General features: G+C 44.9%; 1 protein-coding gene across 1 annotated transcript in view; it reads right to left on the reverse strand.

Annotated features, from left to right (window-relative positions):
• LOC311034878 (uncharacterized protein) overlaps positions 1 to 14,602 on the reverse strand; it is a 38,707-nt gene that overhangs the window by 3,871 nt on the left and 20,234 nt on the right. The gene's annotated exons all lie outside the window — the stretch shown is intronic.

Here is a 14,602-nt window from a genome sequence, read left to right on the forward strand (position 1 = left end):
GAAAACAAGCCCAAAAGAAAATACCTATAGGCCAAGAGCACTTGAAACCTAGACATAGGCTATTTGAAAATTGCCGATCTACAAGCTCACAACGCGTAGCGATGTGACGCATTGTGAGGTTGTAGATCTGCTATTTTCTAAGAAATCTTGAGTAAAAAAAGCACTAAATGTATGGAATATTTTTGAAACATTTTAACAACACAAATCTGGTACAGGGGTCCTTGGCAGAAATTATAATTTCAGATGAGGGTCCGTGGACAAGTACACAATTATTTTATCTATGTATTTAAAAACAAGCCCAAAAAAAGTAACCCTCAACTACCAATATTTACAAAGTCCCAGAGTCGCTTATAATAAGCAGACATGGCAACACTGGTTGATGACAACATCAACATGTGTTGATGTTGTAGTGAGAACTGGGAGGGGAAAGTTACAATGTAGACCACACCCCCACGCATTCTCCCCTCCCATCAAGGAAGGGCAGTGCCCCAAAGCATTATGGTCATTGTAGTAATACTGCAGTCCAGTCAAACCCCAGTCAAAAACACATACTTCTATATTGTTCTGGCCATAGGGTGCAAATGTCAAAATTTGCTACTGTTATCTACTACAAATATTATACTACAAAAGTTCTTCCAGGGGTGAAGTGCTCCTTTAATATAATAAGTATTATATGACGGGTGACGACAATGACAAGACATGGAGGATAAAACGTTGACTGTTTACAATCAGCGTCCAACTAACACCTTATGGATTATAATAACCTGCTTTCAATATAGACTACCATTTTATGCAGAAATCCTCACAGTGTCTGATGACAGAGCAAGGAGGAGAGAGTCGGGTAGGAAAGAAGACTTCATAGCATTTAAACAGCGTCTTCAAGCAGATGTTATTATCAGACAGATCAAACTCATAACTAAAACATTGGGGTCTTTATGGCCAAACATTTGCAGCCCCTTGCAGTCATGGAGGACGCAGGATTTCAGCATAATGATTAAAGTCAGCCTGTTGCCTCGCCGAGTTTCAGAAACACAGTAAAAAAACATTCATTTTAACCATGAACGTGACTTTGTCAAGTAAACACACGCTTACTTTTAACAACCTCTTTTTAAACATTATAGCTTAGAAATATATATGTGTGTGTTGGTCTTTATATTACCTACATATTATATTACTTATTACTTTTACTGTTTTTCTTCATATTCCATACCGTTGGTGTCGGGTGGAAACCCAGGCGTCCAAAACCATTCCTTTTTCATTATTATTTAAAAAACATTGTAAAATGGTGACAATAACCAATCTACAAGCCCACAATGCACCACAATGCATTGTGGGCTTGTAAATCTGCTTTTATCACTACTTTTGTGCGACACTCTTGTTTAATGAAGTAGGGCATTAATTTACAAAGAAATATAAAAAGTCAAAATATGGAGATACAAGGTTTCTGCCAGACAGCTAAGAATGAATTATCCTTACAGGAGGAATCAGAAACTTCCTAAAAGCAGCACTAAACACAATGAAGCCTCTCAAACATGTCTAATATGTTTGTATCTTTGACTGAAATGAACTCAACATAATGACGATACTTCCAAATGCTGAAAGTGTTCCTGTGTGTGTGTGTGTGTGTGTGTGTGTGTGTGTGTGTGTGTGTGTGTGTGTGTGTGTGTGTGTGTGTGTGTGTGTGTGTGTGTGTGTGTGTGTGTGTGTGTGTGTGTGTGTGTGTGTGTGTGTGTGTGTGTGTGTGTGTGTATGTGTGTACTATGCATGCCTGGCACTGGCTTCATGTTTGAGCCACACACTGACCTGACCCAGACCACATATCACCAGACCTGCACATAAGCTGCATCATTGGTTAATTGATTGATTGAATAATTTATCAACAAAGGTTATTGTTACGGCCCTAGCCGTATGGTTATATTATGTGTGGTTATATTTTGGTTATATGTCTGTGCTATGTGTGGCTTGTGTTATATTGTTGTCTTTCTGTGTTCCATATAAGGTCATGAGTGGTGGTGGAAGCTGTGAGTCTGAGTCTGGGTGTGGTGCTGGTATGAGTGAGTGAGTGATTGCCTTCCAGCTGTCCAGATTGACAGGTCCAGCCTCTGGCCCTGTTCTCCTGCTCCCATTCGTCGCCCCTTTGTCTCCGCCCTAGCCAGGGCTGGCTGTTCTCTGAAGCTCACCTACAAAAGCTCATTCTGCTCTGTCTGTCATGGGGACTGGTTGCTCTCACTTGAAAGAGCTGCAGAGATTCAATCCCTCTGTCTCCCCGAACCCATGTAGCCTGGTCTGATCTGTTCTGTTTTGTTTTGTTTCTGTTTCTTTGCCTTCTGTTTGTTCATTTGTCCATCAGTGACTTTTGATTCAATCAGTTATTTTGTTTGTTCTTTAGCTACTTTTGTTTGCCCTTCAGTTATACTTTTCAGTTTCTTAGTTTAATCTATAATTTAATTATAGTTAAACTTGTTGTTTTTTGCCCAGTATTATTTTGAGTTAAGCATTATCTTGTAACTGTTTGTCCACTTCCATTATTTCTTGTATTTAGTTATTCACTCGCCTTGTAGGGGTGTTTGGTCTTTTTGTTGGTTAAACCACTTTGTTTTTGTATATTCTTTAGTTAGGTAAGTAAGTTTAGTAAATGTATATTTTTCTTTTGTTAGGTTTAGGTTAGGGGTAATTTTCTTTATTAGGCAGCCTTTTTACAAATGTAAACCGGCACCCTGAAGTTCTTTGGCACTGGTGAAAAAAGACAAAAAGAGTTTGAAATCTCTGCATAAAAAAAGGAAATAAAAGCAATTCATTTTTGAAAGCGACTTTGTCCTCCATTATTATGTCACCTCCCCTACCCTAGACAGGGGGTCGTAACATAATTTGGGGGCTCGTCCGTTCCAAATTATAAAAAAATATCGATCCAAATTATAACATAATTTGGGGACTCGGCTTGGTTCAAAAGTTTACCCCTGAAACTTATTCCTTTTTTGAGGATTATTTGAATTTGGTTTAATTCGTTCGTTTAACAGGTTGCATGGGTTTGGTTAGGTCCTTCTGGGTTTCGTTCGATCTGGTGAGTAGTCAAAACTTTGCTCCAGTTGTCTGTTTTGGTTGGCAGGTTAGGTAGAGTATTTGATTAATTGTAATGTCCGCGGTAGAACCAGATGAGGTTGCATTAACTTTCCCAACTTCTCCCACTCTAGACAAATTAGATAAATGCACTAAAATTGAGTTAAATTTGATTGCTAAAGTCTTCAAAATTTCTGTCCCATCGGGTGCCAATAAGGCCGAACTAAGGTCTCATATAGAGGGAAAACTTACTGAAAAAGGGATCATAGAGCGTGTAAGCATCGGGCTGGCGGAGAATATGGCTGGGCGTTCGGGTGAGAATGTGGAGGCGACTGCTGACACAGGCTCCCCTGCGCTCACTGAGCTTGAGGAAGGAGAGGCTAGTGTCTCACCTCAGGACTCAGAGATAGATCCGCTTATAGCTCGTACCAATGCTGGGGGGGACTCACATAGTCTAGGGCTGGCCCTCCGCCTCCGAGAGGTGGAACTCGCAACAAAAACCAAGGAGGTTGAGCTGATGCAACTCCGCATCAGGGCCGCAGAGCTCGACAGGTCACCTGCCCCCCAGCCCAGGATTTCGGGATGCTCTCAGGATTTCAACATCAGTAAGCATATTCCTTTGGTACCGCACTTTAAAGAGACAGAACTCGATTCGTACTTTGACACTTTTGAACGCATTGCAACCACGGTGAAGTGGCCAAAGAACATGTGGAGTTTATTACTGCAGTGCAAATTAGTGGGAAAAGCTCGGGATGTGTGTGCAGCCTTAACTGTTGAGGAGAGCCGCAAATATGAGGTGGTAAAAGAAACCATACTAAGGGCATATGAGTTAGTGCCGGAGGCGTACCGCCAAAGGTTCAGGTCCTGTGAGAAAACTGCCAACCAGACTTATGTAGAATTTTCCAGGGAGAAAAGTGTCTTATTTGACAAATGGTGCACTGCAAACAAGGTATTGACTATTCACCAACTTCGTGATTTGGTATTATTAGAGGAATTTAAATCCTGTCTACCTGAGCGTATAGTTGTCTACTTAAACGAGCAGAAAGTGGATAATGTGGTTAAAGTGTGTAAACAACATCTGAAGAGAATTGAGCTCCTGACCCCTGGGTAGTTGAGTATAGTATCATTTTTTGTTATTTAGCAAGCTGCTAGTAGTTGTACACTAAGTGCTTTTCTATTAGTACTGTATTATTAGCTTGTGTGGTAGTCTGTAGTTTCTAGTAGTTTTTGTGTTTTTTGTGCTAAAAGCAGTTGGCTATTGGCACCCTGGAGTAGAAGTAGTTTCAATAGGCCACTTGGATTGCCCTGTGAAGTGTCTGGTTTGGCCAGCACAACTCAAGGGTTAAATAGCCAGTTGAGAGTGTTCTTGTTCAGTGTGTAAACAACATCTGAAGAGAATTGAGCTCCTGACCCCTGGGTAGTTGAGTATAGTATCATTTTTTGTTATTTAGCAAGCTGCTAGTAGTTGTACACTAAGTGCTTTTCTATTAGTACTGTATTATTAGCTTGTGTGGTAGTCTGTAGTTTCTAGTAGTTTTTGTGTTTTTTGTGCTAAAAGCAGTTGGCTATTGGCACCCTGGAGTAGAAGTAGTTTCAATAGGCCACTTGGATTGCCCTGTGAAGTGTCTGGTTTGGCCAGCACAACTCAAGGGTTAAATAGCCAGTTGAGAGTGTTCTTGTTCAGTGTGTAAACAACATCTGAAGAGAATTGAGCTCCTGACCCCTGGGTAGTTGAGTATAGTATCATTTTTTGTTATTTAGCAAGCTGCTAGTAGTTGTACACTAAGTGCTTTTCTATTAGTACTGTATTATTAGCTTGTGTGGTAGTCTGTAGTTTCTAGTAGTTTTTGTGTTTTTTGTGCTAAAAGCAGTTGGCTATTGGCACCCTGGAGTAGAAGTAGTTTCAATAGGCCACTTGGATTGCCCTGTGAAGTGTCTGGTTTGGCCAGCACAACTCAAGGGTTAAATAGCCAGTTGAGAGTGTTCTTGTTCAGTGTGTAAACAACATCTGAAGAGAATTGAGCTCCTGACCCCTGGGTAGTTGAGTATAGTATCATTTTTTGTTATTTAGCAAGCTGCTAGTAGTTGTACACTAAGTGCTTTTCTATTAGTACTGTATTATTAGCTTGTGTGGTAGTCTGTAGTTTCTAGTAGTTTTTGTGTTTTTTGTGCTAAAAGCAGTTGGCTATTGGCACCCTGGAGTAGAAGTAGTTTCAATAGGCCACTTGGATTGCCCTGTGAAGTGTCTGGTTTGGCCAGCACAACTCAAGGGTTAAATAGCCAGTTGAGAGTGTTCTTGTTCAGTGTGTAAACAACATCTGAAGAGAATTGAGCTCCTGACCCCTGGGTAGTTGAGTATAGTATCATTTTTTGTTATTTAGCAAGCTGCTAGTAGTTGTACACTAAGTGCTTTTCTATTAGTACTGTATTATTAGCTTGTGTGGTAGTCTGTAGTTTCTAGTAGTTTTTGTGTTTTTTGTGCTAAAAGCAGTTGGCTATTGGCACCCTGGAGTAGAAGTAGTTTCAATAGGCCACTTGGATTGCCCTGTGAAGTGTCTGGTTTGGCCAGCACAACTCAAGGGTTAAATAGCCAGTTGAGAGTGTTCTTGTTCAGTGTGTAAACAACATCTGAAGAGAATTGAGCTCCTGACCCCTGGGTAGTTGAGTATAGTATCATTTTTTGTTATTTAGCAAGCTGCTAGTAGTTGTACACTAAGTGCTTTTCTATTAGTACTGTATTATTAGCTTGTGTGGTAGTCTGTAGTTTCTAGTAGTTTTTGTGTTTTTTGTGCTAAAAGCAGTTGGCTATTGGCACCCTGGAGTAGAAGTAGTTTCAATAGGCCACTTGGATTGCCCTGTGAAGTGTCTGGTTTGGCCAGCACTCCTGGCAGACGATTAGCAATCAGTTGAAGTTGTTTAAACCACCTGCTCTGAAAGCGGTAGCTTTCAAAGCGGCTGGCAAACGAAGGCTAGGCGAACAAAGGCAAGACAGGCGACTTTGTCAAAGCGCGACTTAGTCAAAGAACGGTAGGCAGTATCATTGACTAGTGACATAGATAGTAGTGTGATAGATATAGCAGTGTATAGTGTGTTTAGGTTTAGAGGTCTACAATGTGTTTTCTTCCTATTCCTGTCCTCTCCTCTTCCTGGTGGTCGCACAAACACTGGGTTACACCCAGATGTCGCGATACCACTAATCTAATATATCCTACTCTGTCAACTCACGTCGAGCAAGTGGTAACGGGAGGGCTTTGGAATTGCCACTCGGCTGTGGTGGAAGGCAAAGCTGCTTTCATCTCAGCCTACGCATCCTTGCTCTCCCTCAACTTCCTTGCTCTGACTGAGACCTGGATCCCACCAGAAAACACTGCTACGCCCGCGGCTCTGTCAGATGTGTACTCTTTCTCTCACACTCCCAGAGCCGTGCGGATAGGTGGTGGTGCTGGTCTACTAATTTCCAGAAAATGGAAATACTCTCCTGTCTCACTGTCACAATTCTCTCCTACCTCCTTCGAATTTCATGTGGTCACTGTCTCTCATCCAGTCAAGCTCACCATTGCAGTTGTTTATCGCCCACCGGGCCCTGCTGGTGGCTTCCTGGAAGAGCTGGACACTCTAGTCTCTCACTTCCCTGTCGATGGCTCTGGATTCATCCTTCTGGGTGACTTCAACCTCCCGACTGAGAAGCAGCGAGACCCACTCCTTTCGTTTCTCGCCGCCTTCGACCTAGTTCTCTCCCCATCTCCCCCTACCCACGAGGCTGGCAACCAACTGGACCTGATCTTCACCAGATGCTGCTCTACAGCTAACCTGTCCGTCACTCCTCTTTCCAGTGAAAAGGTTAGAAAAGGTAAGAAATTATCTGATCACTACTTCATGTCCTACTCTCTCTCTCTCTCCTCTCCCCCCTCACAGCCCCTCCCTACCCACATGATTTCCTCACGTCGCAACCTTCGCACACTATCCTCCACTGATCTCTCCTCCTCTGTTCTCTCTGCTCTCCCTGCCCCTGAATCCTTTGCTCTTCTATCCCCTGACACCGCCACTGATCTTCTTTTCTCTACCCTATCCTCTTCTCTAGACCATCTCTGTCCCCTCACCACCAGGCCTGCACGCCAAACTCCACCTGCTCCCTGGTTGTCGGACTCAGTGCGTACTGAGAGACGGAGCCTGAGAGCGGCTGAGCGCAAATGGAGAAATGGCAACCTCCCGGAGGACCTTCTTACCTTCCAAACTCTCCTTTCTACTTTTTCCTCCTCTCTATCTGCTGCTAAAGCTGCTTTCTTCTGCACTAAAATTCAGGCTTCTGCTTCCAACCCTAAAAAACTATTTGAAACTTTCTCCTCTCTCCTGCAACCACCACCCCCTCCGCCCTCCTCCTCCCTCCTCCCTGACGACTTCGCCAACTTCTTTGACAAGAAGGTGAACGATATCCGATCCTCCTTCACTCCTCCCCCGGCTGATGCCCTGCGCACTACCCACACCTGTCTGCCTTCCACCCCTCCCTCCCTATCTTCATCTACTCCTCCTCCCTCTCCCCCACCCTCTCTATCCCACTTCTCTCCCCTCTCCTCTAAAGAGGTCCTTCTCCTTGTTACCTCTAGTCGCCCCACCTCATGCTCCCTGGACCCGGTCCCATCCCCTCTGCTGCAGTCCTCTGCACCTGAACTCCTTCCCTTCTTAACCCACCTTATTAACACCTCTCTGACGTCTGGCTACTTTCCCTCTGCTTTCAAGACTGCCAGAGTCACCCCCCTCCTGAAGAAACCCACACTTGACCCCTCTGAGATCAAGAACTACAGACCGGTTTCCCTTCTATCCTTCCTATCTAAAACTCTCGAACGTGCTGTCTTTAAACAACTGTCTTCCTACCTCCACCAGAACAACCTCCTGGACTCCAACCAGTCGGGCTTCAAAGTGGGTCACTCGACAGAGACTGCCCTCCTGGCAGTGACGGAGTCGCTCCATGCCGCTAGAGCGAACTCTCTCTCCTCAGTCCTGATACTCCTGGACCTGTCTGCAGCGTTCGACACAGTGAACCACCAGATCCTCCTCTCCACCCTCGAGGGGATGGGTGTCTCAGGCTCTGCACTCTCCCTGTTTGCATCCTACCTGACGGGTCGCTCCTACCAGGTGATGCTGAGAGGGTCTGTGTCAGAACCACACAGGCTCACTACTGGGGTTCCCCAAGGCTCGGTTCTGGGTCCTCTTCTTTTCTCCCTCTACACTACATCTCTTGGTGCTGTCATCCACTCACATGGCTTTTCCTACCACTGCTATGCCGATGACACCCAGCTGATCCTCTCATTCCCCCCCTCTGACACACAAGTGGAGGCACGCATTGCTGCTTGTCTGGCTGACATCTCGGAGTGGATGTCGACGAACCACCTGAAGCTCAACCTGGACAAGACCGAGCTGATGTTCATCCCGGGGAAGGGCTGTCCTCACCGAGACATGGCCATCACCATTGAGAATGCTGTGGTGACGTCAACTCGGACTGCGAAGAATCTGGGTGTGACCCTGGACGATCAACTGTCGTTCTCGGCTAACATCGCATCAGTGACACGGTCCTGCAGATTCCTCCTCTACAACATCAGGAGGATTCGCCCCTTCCTCACGGAGAAAACAGCCCAGGTGCTCATCCAGGCTCTTGTCATCTCCCGCCTGGACTACTGCAACTCCCTCCTTGCTGGTGCTCCGGCATCAGCCATCAGACCTCTGGAGCTTGTTCAGAAAGCTGCGGCTCGTCTGGTGTTCAACCGCCCCAAGTTCTCCCACACAACTATCCTTCTCCGTTCTCTGCACTGGCTCCCCGTAGCAGCTCGCATTCAGTTTAAAACCCTGGTGCTAGCCTATAGAGCAGTGAAAGGAACAGCTCCTTCTTACCTCCGAGTTTTGGTCAATGCCCACACCCCTGCCCGACCACTCCGGTCTGCCACCTCGGGGCGACTGACTCCCTCGCCACTCAACGGTCCTTCTGGTCGATCGACACGGTCACGACTTTTTTCTGTTCTGGCCCCACAGTGGTGGAATGAACTTCCCACTGAAGTCAGGACAGCAGAGTCACTGCCCATCTTTCGCCGCAGGCTGAAAACCCACCTCTTCAGGAAACACTATCCTTCCTCTTTGCCTGGCCTACTTGTTGTTAACTAGTTGTACGAACTCTTGTTTTATTTTTGTATTGTTTTATTGGATCTTGTTTAGTCGATACACTTATTTGTTTTAGCTCGTGCTCATTGGATTTTGCCATTTTTGTCTCATCTGTTTAAGAAAGTAGGTAGCTGATATATTGCACTTTTACCTTAGCGCTAGGTATACTCTTGGTTGCTTGTTTTAGCAGGAAATGTACTTAAAACTTCTGGTGATTAGTAGTTTTCGTTCCCTACCTATGTTGAATGCACTTATTGTAAGTCGCTTTGGATAAAAGCGTCTGCTAAATGACTGTAATGTAATGTAATGTAATGTAATGTAAAGCTGCGGTGTGTGCCGATGAGTTCATTTTGACACACCGATCTGTGTTTTCTGCTCCCTCTGCACGCCGCAATCCCATGGGCGGCAGAGTGGGGGGGAATCAAAAGTTTTCTGTGTCAAAAAGCCCGCCTCGTTCTGGTTCTAATGTTGTCTCTGGTTCAGAGACTCGTGATTGTTTCTATTGTCATGAAAAGGGTCACCTCATTTCGGCATGTCCCACTCTACAACGAAAAGAAACTCGGAGTCCAAAAAAATCAAAAGCAGTTGGGTTCATTCGGTCCATTCCTCCTCCACTTTCCTCTGACACAGGGGCGCCTGTGTCGGATGAAATGGAGGAATGTTTTGGACCCTTCCTTTTGAAAGGTTCAGTGTCCCTGTCAGGTCAGGATAAAGATCAGGTACCGATCACAATCCTGCGTGATACGGGAGCGTCACAATCTCTCATGTTATATGATGTGTTGCCTTTCTCGAATAATTCCTTTTGTGGATCTGATGCTCTATTGTTGGGGGTGGAGATGAATTCATTACGCGCTCCGTTGCACTCTGTGTTTTTGCGTTCGCCCCTGGTCTCCGGTTTTGTGCAGGTGGGTACTCGCGCTCAGTTACCAGTCGGCGGCGTTTCGTTAATTCTCGGCAATGACTTGGCAGGGGAGAAAGTTTTCCCAACGCCGGAAATTGTCGAGAATCCTGTGATCGATTTGGATCAGTCTATGGGCACCTCGGTATTGTTCCCTGCCTGCGCTGTGACCCGTGGACAGGCAAGGAAGGGCTGTGATGAGAACATTAGTTTGAAGGACACTTTTATGTGTTCTGAGCAACCAGTGAATCTTCCTGCCGCCATGGTAAAGCAGAAGATGGTTGATGTGATGCCAATAAAGACTGAATTTGTGTTTGATGTCGATAAAGACACGTTAGTTTCGGCACAGCAAAATGACCCATCCCTCGCTGTTTGCTGGGGGGCCGCTCATGCGCAGGATGCGCAGAGTGCGTACAGTGTAGTGGATGGCATTTTGTTGCGCAATTGGTTCCCGCCCGGCGCTGGCAACCTCGGGTGGAACTCCGTTCAGCAGGTTGTTGTACCTGAACCTTTTCGTTCTCAAGTCCTTAGTCTCGCACATGACAATTTGGCTGGTCATTTAGGTATTCGTAAAACGTATCACCGCATTTTGCGTTATTTTTATTGGCCAGGGCTTAAATCTGATGTGTCAAATTTTTGCCGTTCGTGTCATGTTTGCCAAATGATGGGGAAGCCTAACCAGGTTATTCCTCCTGCTCCTTTATTACCTATTCCGGTGATGGGAGAGCCCTTCGAACATATCATTATTGACTGTGTTGGCCCACTTCCCAAAACGAAGTCAGGTCATCAGTATTTGTTGACTTTAATGTGTGCTGCCACTCGGTATCCGGAGGCGATTCCATTGCGCACATTAAAGGCCAAAACTGTAATAAAAGCTCTGGTTAATTTTTTCTCTATTTTTGGTTTACCCAAGTCCATTCAATCGGACAGGGGAACAAATTTCACCTCTAAAGTTTTCGCGCAGGTTGTCGCGTCCTTGTCCATTAAACACATACAGTCTAGTGCTTATCATCCTGAATCTCAGGGCGCTCTTGAGCGGTTCCATCAAACGCTCAAGTCGATGATGAAAAAGTACTGTTCTGAGACGGGCAAGTCGTGGGATGAGGGGTTACCTTTTCTGCTCATGGCTGTGCGGGAAAGTGTACAAGAGTCACTTGGTTTTAGCCCTTCTGAGCTGGTGTTCGGGCACAGTGTGCGTGGTCCTCTCCGGGTGCTCCGTGATCGCTTGCTATTGAAATCCACTGTTCCATCCTCAAATGTGTTGGATTATGTAGCTAAATTCAGAGACCGCCTGCACAATGCCTGTAACCTCGCACGCAGCGCATTGACTGCGTCCCAGGGGAAAATGAAAAAACATTTTGATCGCAAATCGGTGACACGCCAGTTTAATGTGGGTGATAGGGTGCTAATGTTGCTCCCGTTTCTCACTTCGGCCCTTCAGGCTAAATTCTGTGGCCCATATGTCATAGAAAAAAAACTTAGTGATACTGATTATGTAGTTGCGACCCCAGACCGCCGGAGTAAAACCAGAGTGTGCCATGTTAATATGCTCAAAGCCTATTTTGATCGTTCTGAGAGTGTTGCGCCTTCAGTTCTACCCACCCCGGTAGCCTCAGTAGTGTCCGTCGTGCCTTCTCTATATTCCCCAGAGAGTGATGGCTTGCGTTCAAAGAGCTCGGCTGGCTCTCGGATGCAAAATTCTGAAATTCTGAAAAATCTGCCTGATTATTTGCAGCACTTGGATTCTGTGGCTCAAGCAGACGTAGTTAGTTTGATTGAAAATAACCCCATTTTATTTTCAGACATACCTTCCCGCACTACTGTCCTATCACATGATGTGGAAGTAGGTGTGAATCCTCCCATTAAACAACATGCTTATCGGGTAAATCCTACTAAACGCTCATTGTTTAAGAAGGAGGTTGATTATTTGCTAGATAATGGCCTTGCCATTCCCAGCTCTAGCGCATGGAGTTCGCCTTGTCTGCTCGTGCCAAAATCTGACGGCAGTCAACGCTTCTGCACAGATTACAGAAAGGTAAATAATGTTACCAAACCTGATTCGTATCCTCTGCCTCGCATGGAGGACTGTGTAGACCGTGTTGGTGCTGCTAAATTTGTTACAAAACTTGATTTACTTAAAGGGTACTGGCAGGTCCCTTTAACTGCTCGTGCTTCAGATATCTCTGCCTTTGTTACCCCCGATGGTCTCTATCAGTATACTGTGATGCCATTCGGACTCCGTAATGCACCTGCTACGTTCCAACGGCTTATGCACAATGTGTTAGCTGGGGTGGAAAATTGTGAGGTGTACCTCGATGATGTTGTTGCTTTTTCTGATACGTGGCCTGAGCACATGCACACTCTTGGTTTAATCTTCGGCAGGTTGGCGGGCGCTAATCTGACTCTAAATTTGTCAAAGTGTGAATTTGGTCGTGCCACCGTTACGTATCTGGGAAAAGAGGTAGGTCAGGGTCAAGTTCGGGCCATTGATGCCAAGGTCAAGGCCATAGTGGACTACCCTGTACCTACGTCACGCCGTAGTCTCCGCCGTTTTCTAGGAATGTCGAGCTACTATCGTGCCTTCTGTAAAAATTTCGCTGATGTAGTTGCTCCCCTTACCAGTTTGACCAGTGTGAAAAAGCCTTATGTTTGGTCGCCTGCTTGCCAGCATGCTTTTGAGTCCTGTAAGGCTCTTCTTTGCAGCACTCCTGTCCTGGCTGCCCCAAACTTTAAAATGCCTTTTAAGTTGGAGGTGGATGCGAGTGGAAGTGGAGCCGGAGCAGTACTGCTGCAGGAGGATGACGTAGGTATTGACCATCCAAACTGTTATTTCTCAAAGAAATTTAATGCACCTCAGAGTAATTACAGTACTATTGAGAAAGAGGCTCTCTCTTTATTGCTTGCTCTGCAATTTTTTGAGGTTTACGTGGGATCTAGCCCATTGCCTGTAGTTGTTTATACTGATCATAACCCTTTGGTTTTTCTGAGACAGATGAAAAATTCGAATCAAAGGCTCATGCGATGGTCATTACTGGTACAGGATTTCAACTTAGAGATTCGTCACAAGAAAGGAGTTGATAATGTCTTGGCAGATGCCCTTTCTCGTGTTTATGCCCCAGCTTAAGAAACTTCTTTTTGGGGGGGGAGGTTTTCTTTAAGGGGGGGGGTGTTACGGCCCTAGCCGTATGGTTATATTATGTGTGGTTATATTTTGGTTATATGTCTGTGCTATGTGTGGCTTGTGTTATATTGTTGTCTTTCTGTGTTCCATATAAGGTCATGAGTGGTGGTGGAAGCTGTGAGTCTGAGTCTGGGTGTGGTGCTGGTATGAGTGAGTGAGTGATTGCCTTCCAGCTGTCCAGATTGACAGGTCCAGCCTCTGGCCCTGTTCTCCTGCTCCCATTCGTCGCCCCTTTGTCTCCGCCCTAGCCAGGGCTGGCTGTTCTCTGAAGCTCACCTACAAAAGCTCATTCTGCTCTGTCTGTCATGGGGACTGGTTGCTCTCACTTGAAAGAGCTGCAGAGATTCAATCCCTCTGTCTCCCCGAACCCATGTAGCCTGGTCTGATCTGTTCTGTTTTGTTTTGTTTCTGTTTCTTTGCCTTCTGTTTGTTCATTTGTCCATCAGTGACTTTTGATTCAATCAGTTATTTTGTTTGTTCTTTAGCTACTTTTGTTTGCCCTTCAGTTATACTTTTCAGTTTCTTAGTTTAATCTATAATTTAATTATAGTTAAACTTGTTGTTTTTTGCCCAGTATTATTTTGAGTTAAGCATTATCTTGTAACTGTTTGTCCACTTCCATTATTTCTTGTATTTAGTTATTCACTCGCCTTGTAGGGGTGTTTGGTCTTTTTGTTGGTTAAACCACTTTGTTTTTGTATATTCTTTAGTTAGGTAAGTAAGTTTAGTAAATGTATATTTTTCTTTTGTTAGGTTTAGGTTAGGGGTAATTTTCTTTATTAGGCAGCCTTTTTACAAATGTAAACCGGCACCCTGAAGTTCTTTGGCACTGGTGAAAAAAGACAAAAAGAGTTTGAAATCTCTGCATAAAAAAAGGAAATAAAAGCAATTCATTTTTGAAAGCGACTTTGTCCTCCATTATTATGTCACCTCCCCTACCCTAGACAGGGGGTCGTAACAGTTATGTTAAAAGGATAACACATAAAGGCCCAGGGTGCTTGTTTCCATTGTGGTCCATTGTACTCAATTCATCACAACCCGTTTCGGGTGCACCAACAGCCGGTTTTAGCCCCGGGCACCACGAAGGGTTAATCCGGCCCTGGTAACGCAAGGTTACTTGGATCAGTAATGTAATCATATTAAAATTACAATACTCGTTACTGGGGAAAGTAATAATATTACAGTAATATATTACTATGTAACGTGTCACTGCCCTACACTGCTCATGACACATCACTGTGCTTCGACACACCCTTTGAGAACCACTGTTCTAGATATTAGATGCACATTAACTGGATAGTGAAGTAGATATCAGA

Source organism: Gymnoscopelus microlampas (assembly GCF_963454915.1).
Source record: "Gymnoscopelus microlampas genome assembly, chromosome: 19".
Classification (NCBI taxonomy): domain Eukaryota; kingdom Metazoa; phylum Chordata; class Actinopteri; order Myctophiformes; family Myctophidae; genus Gymnoscopelus; species Gymnoscopelus microlampas.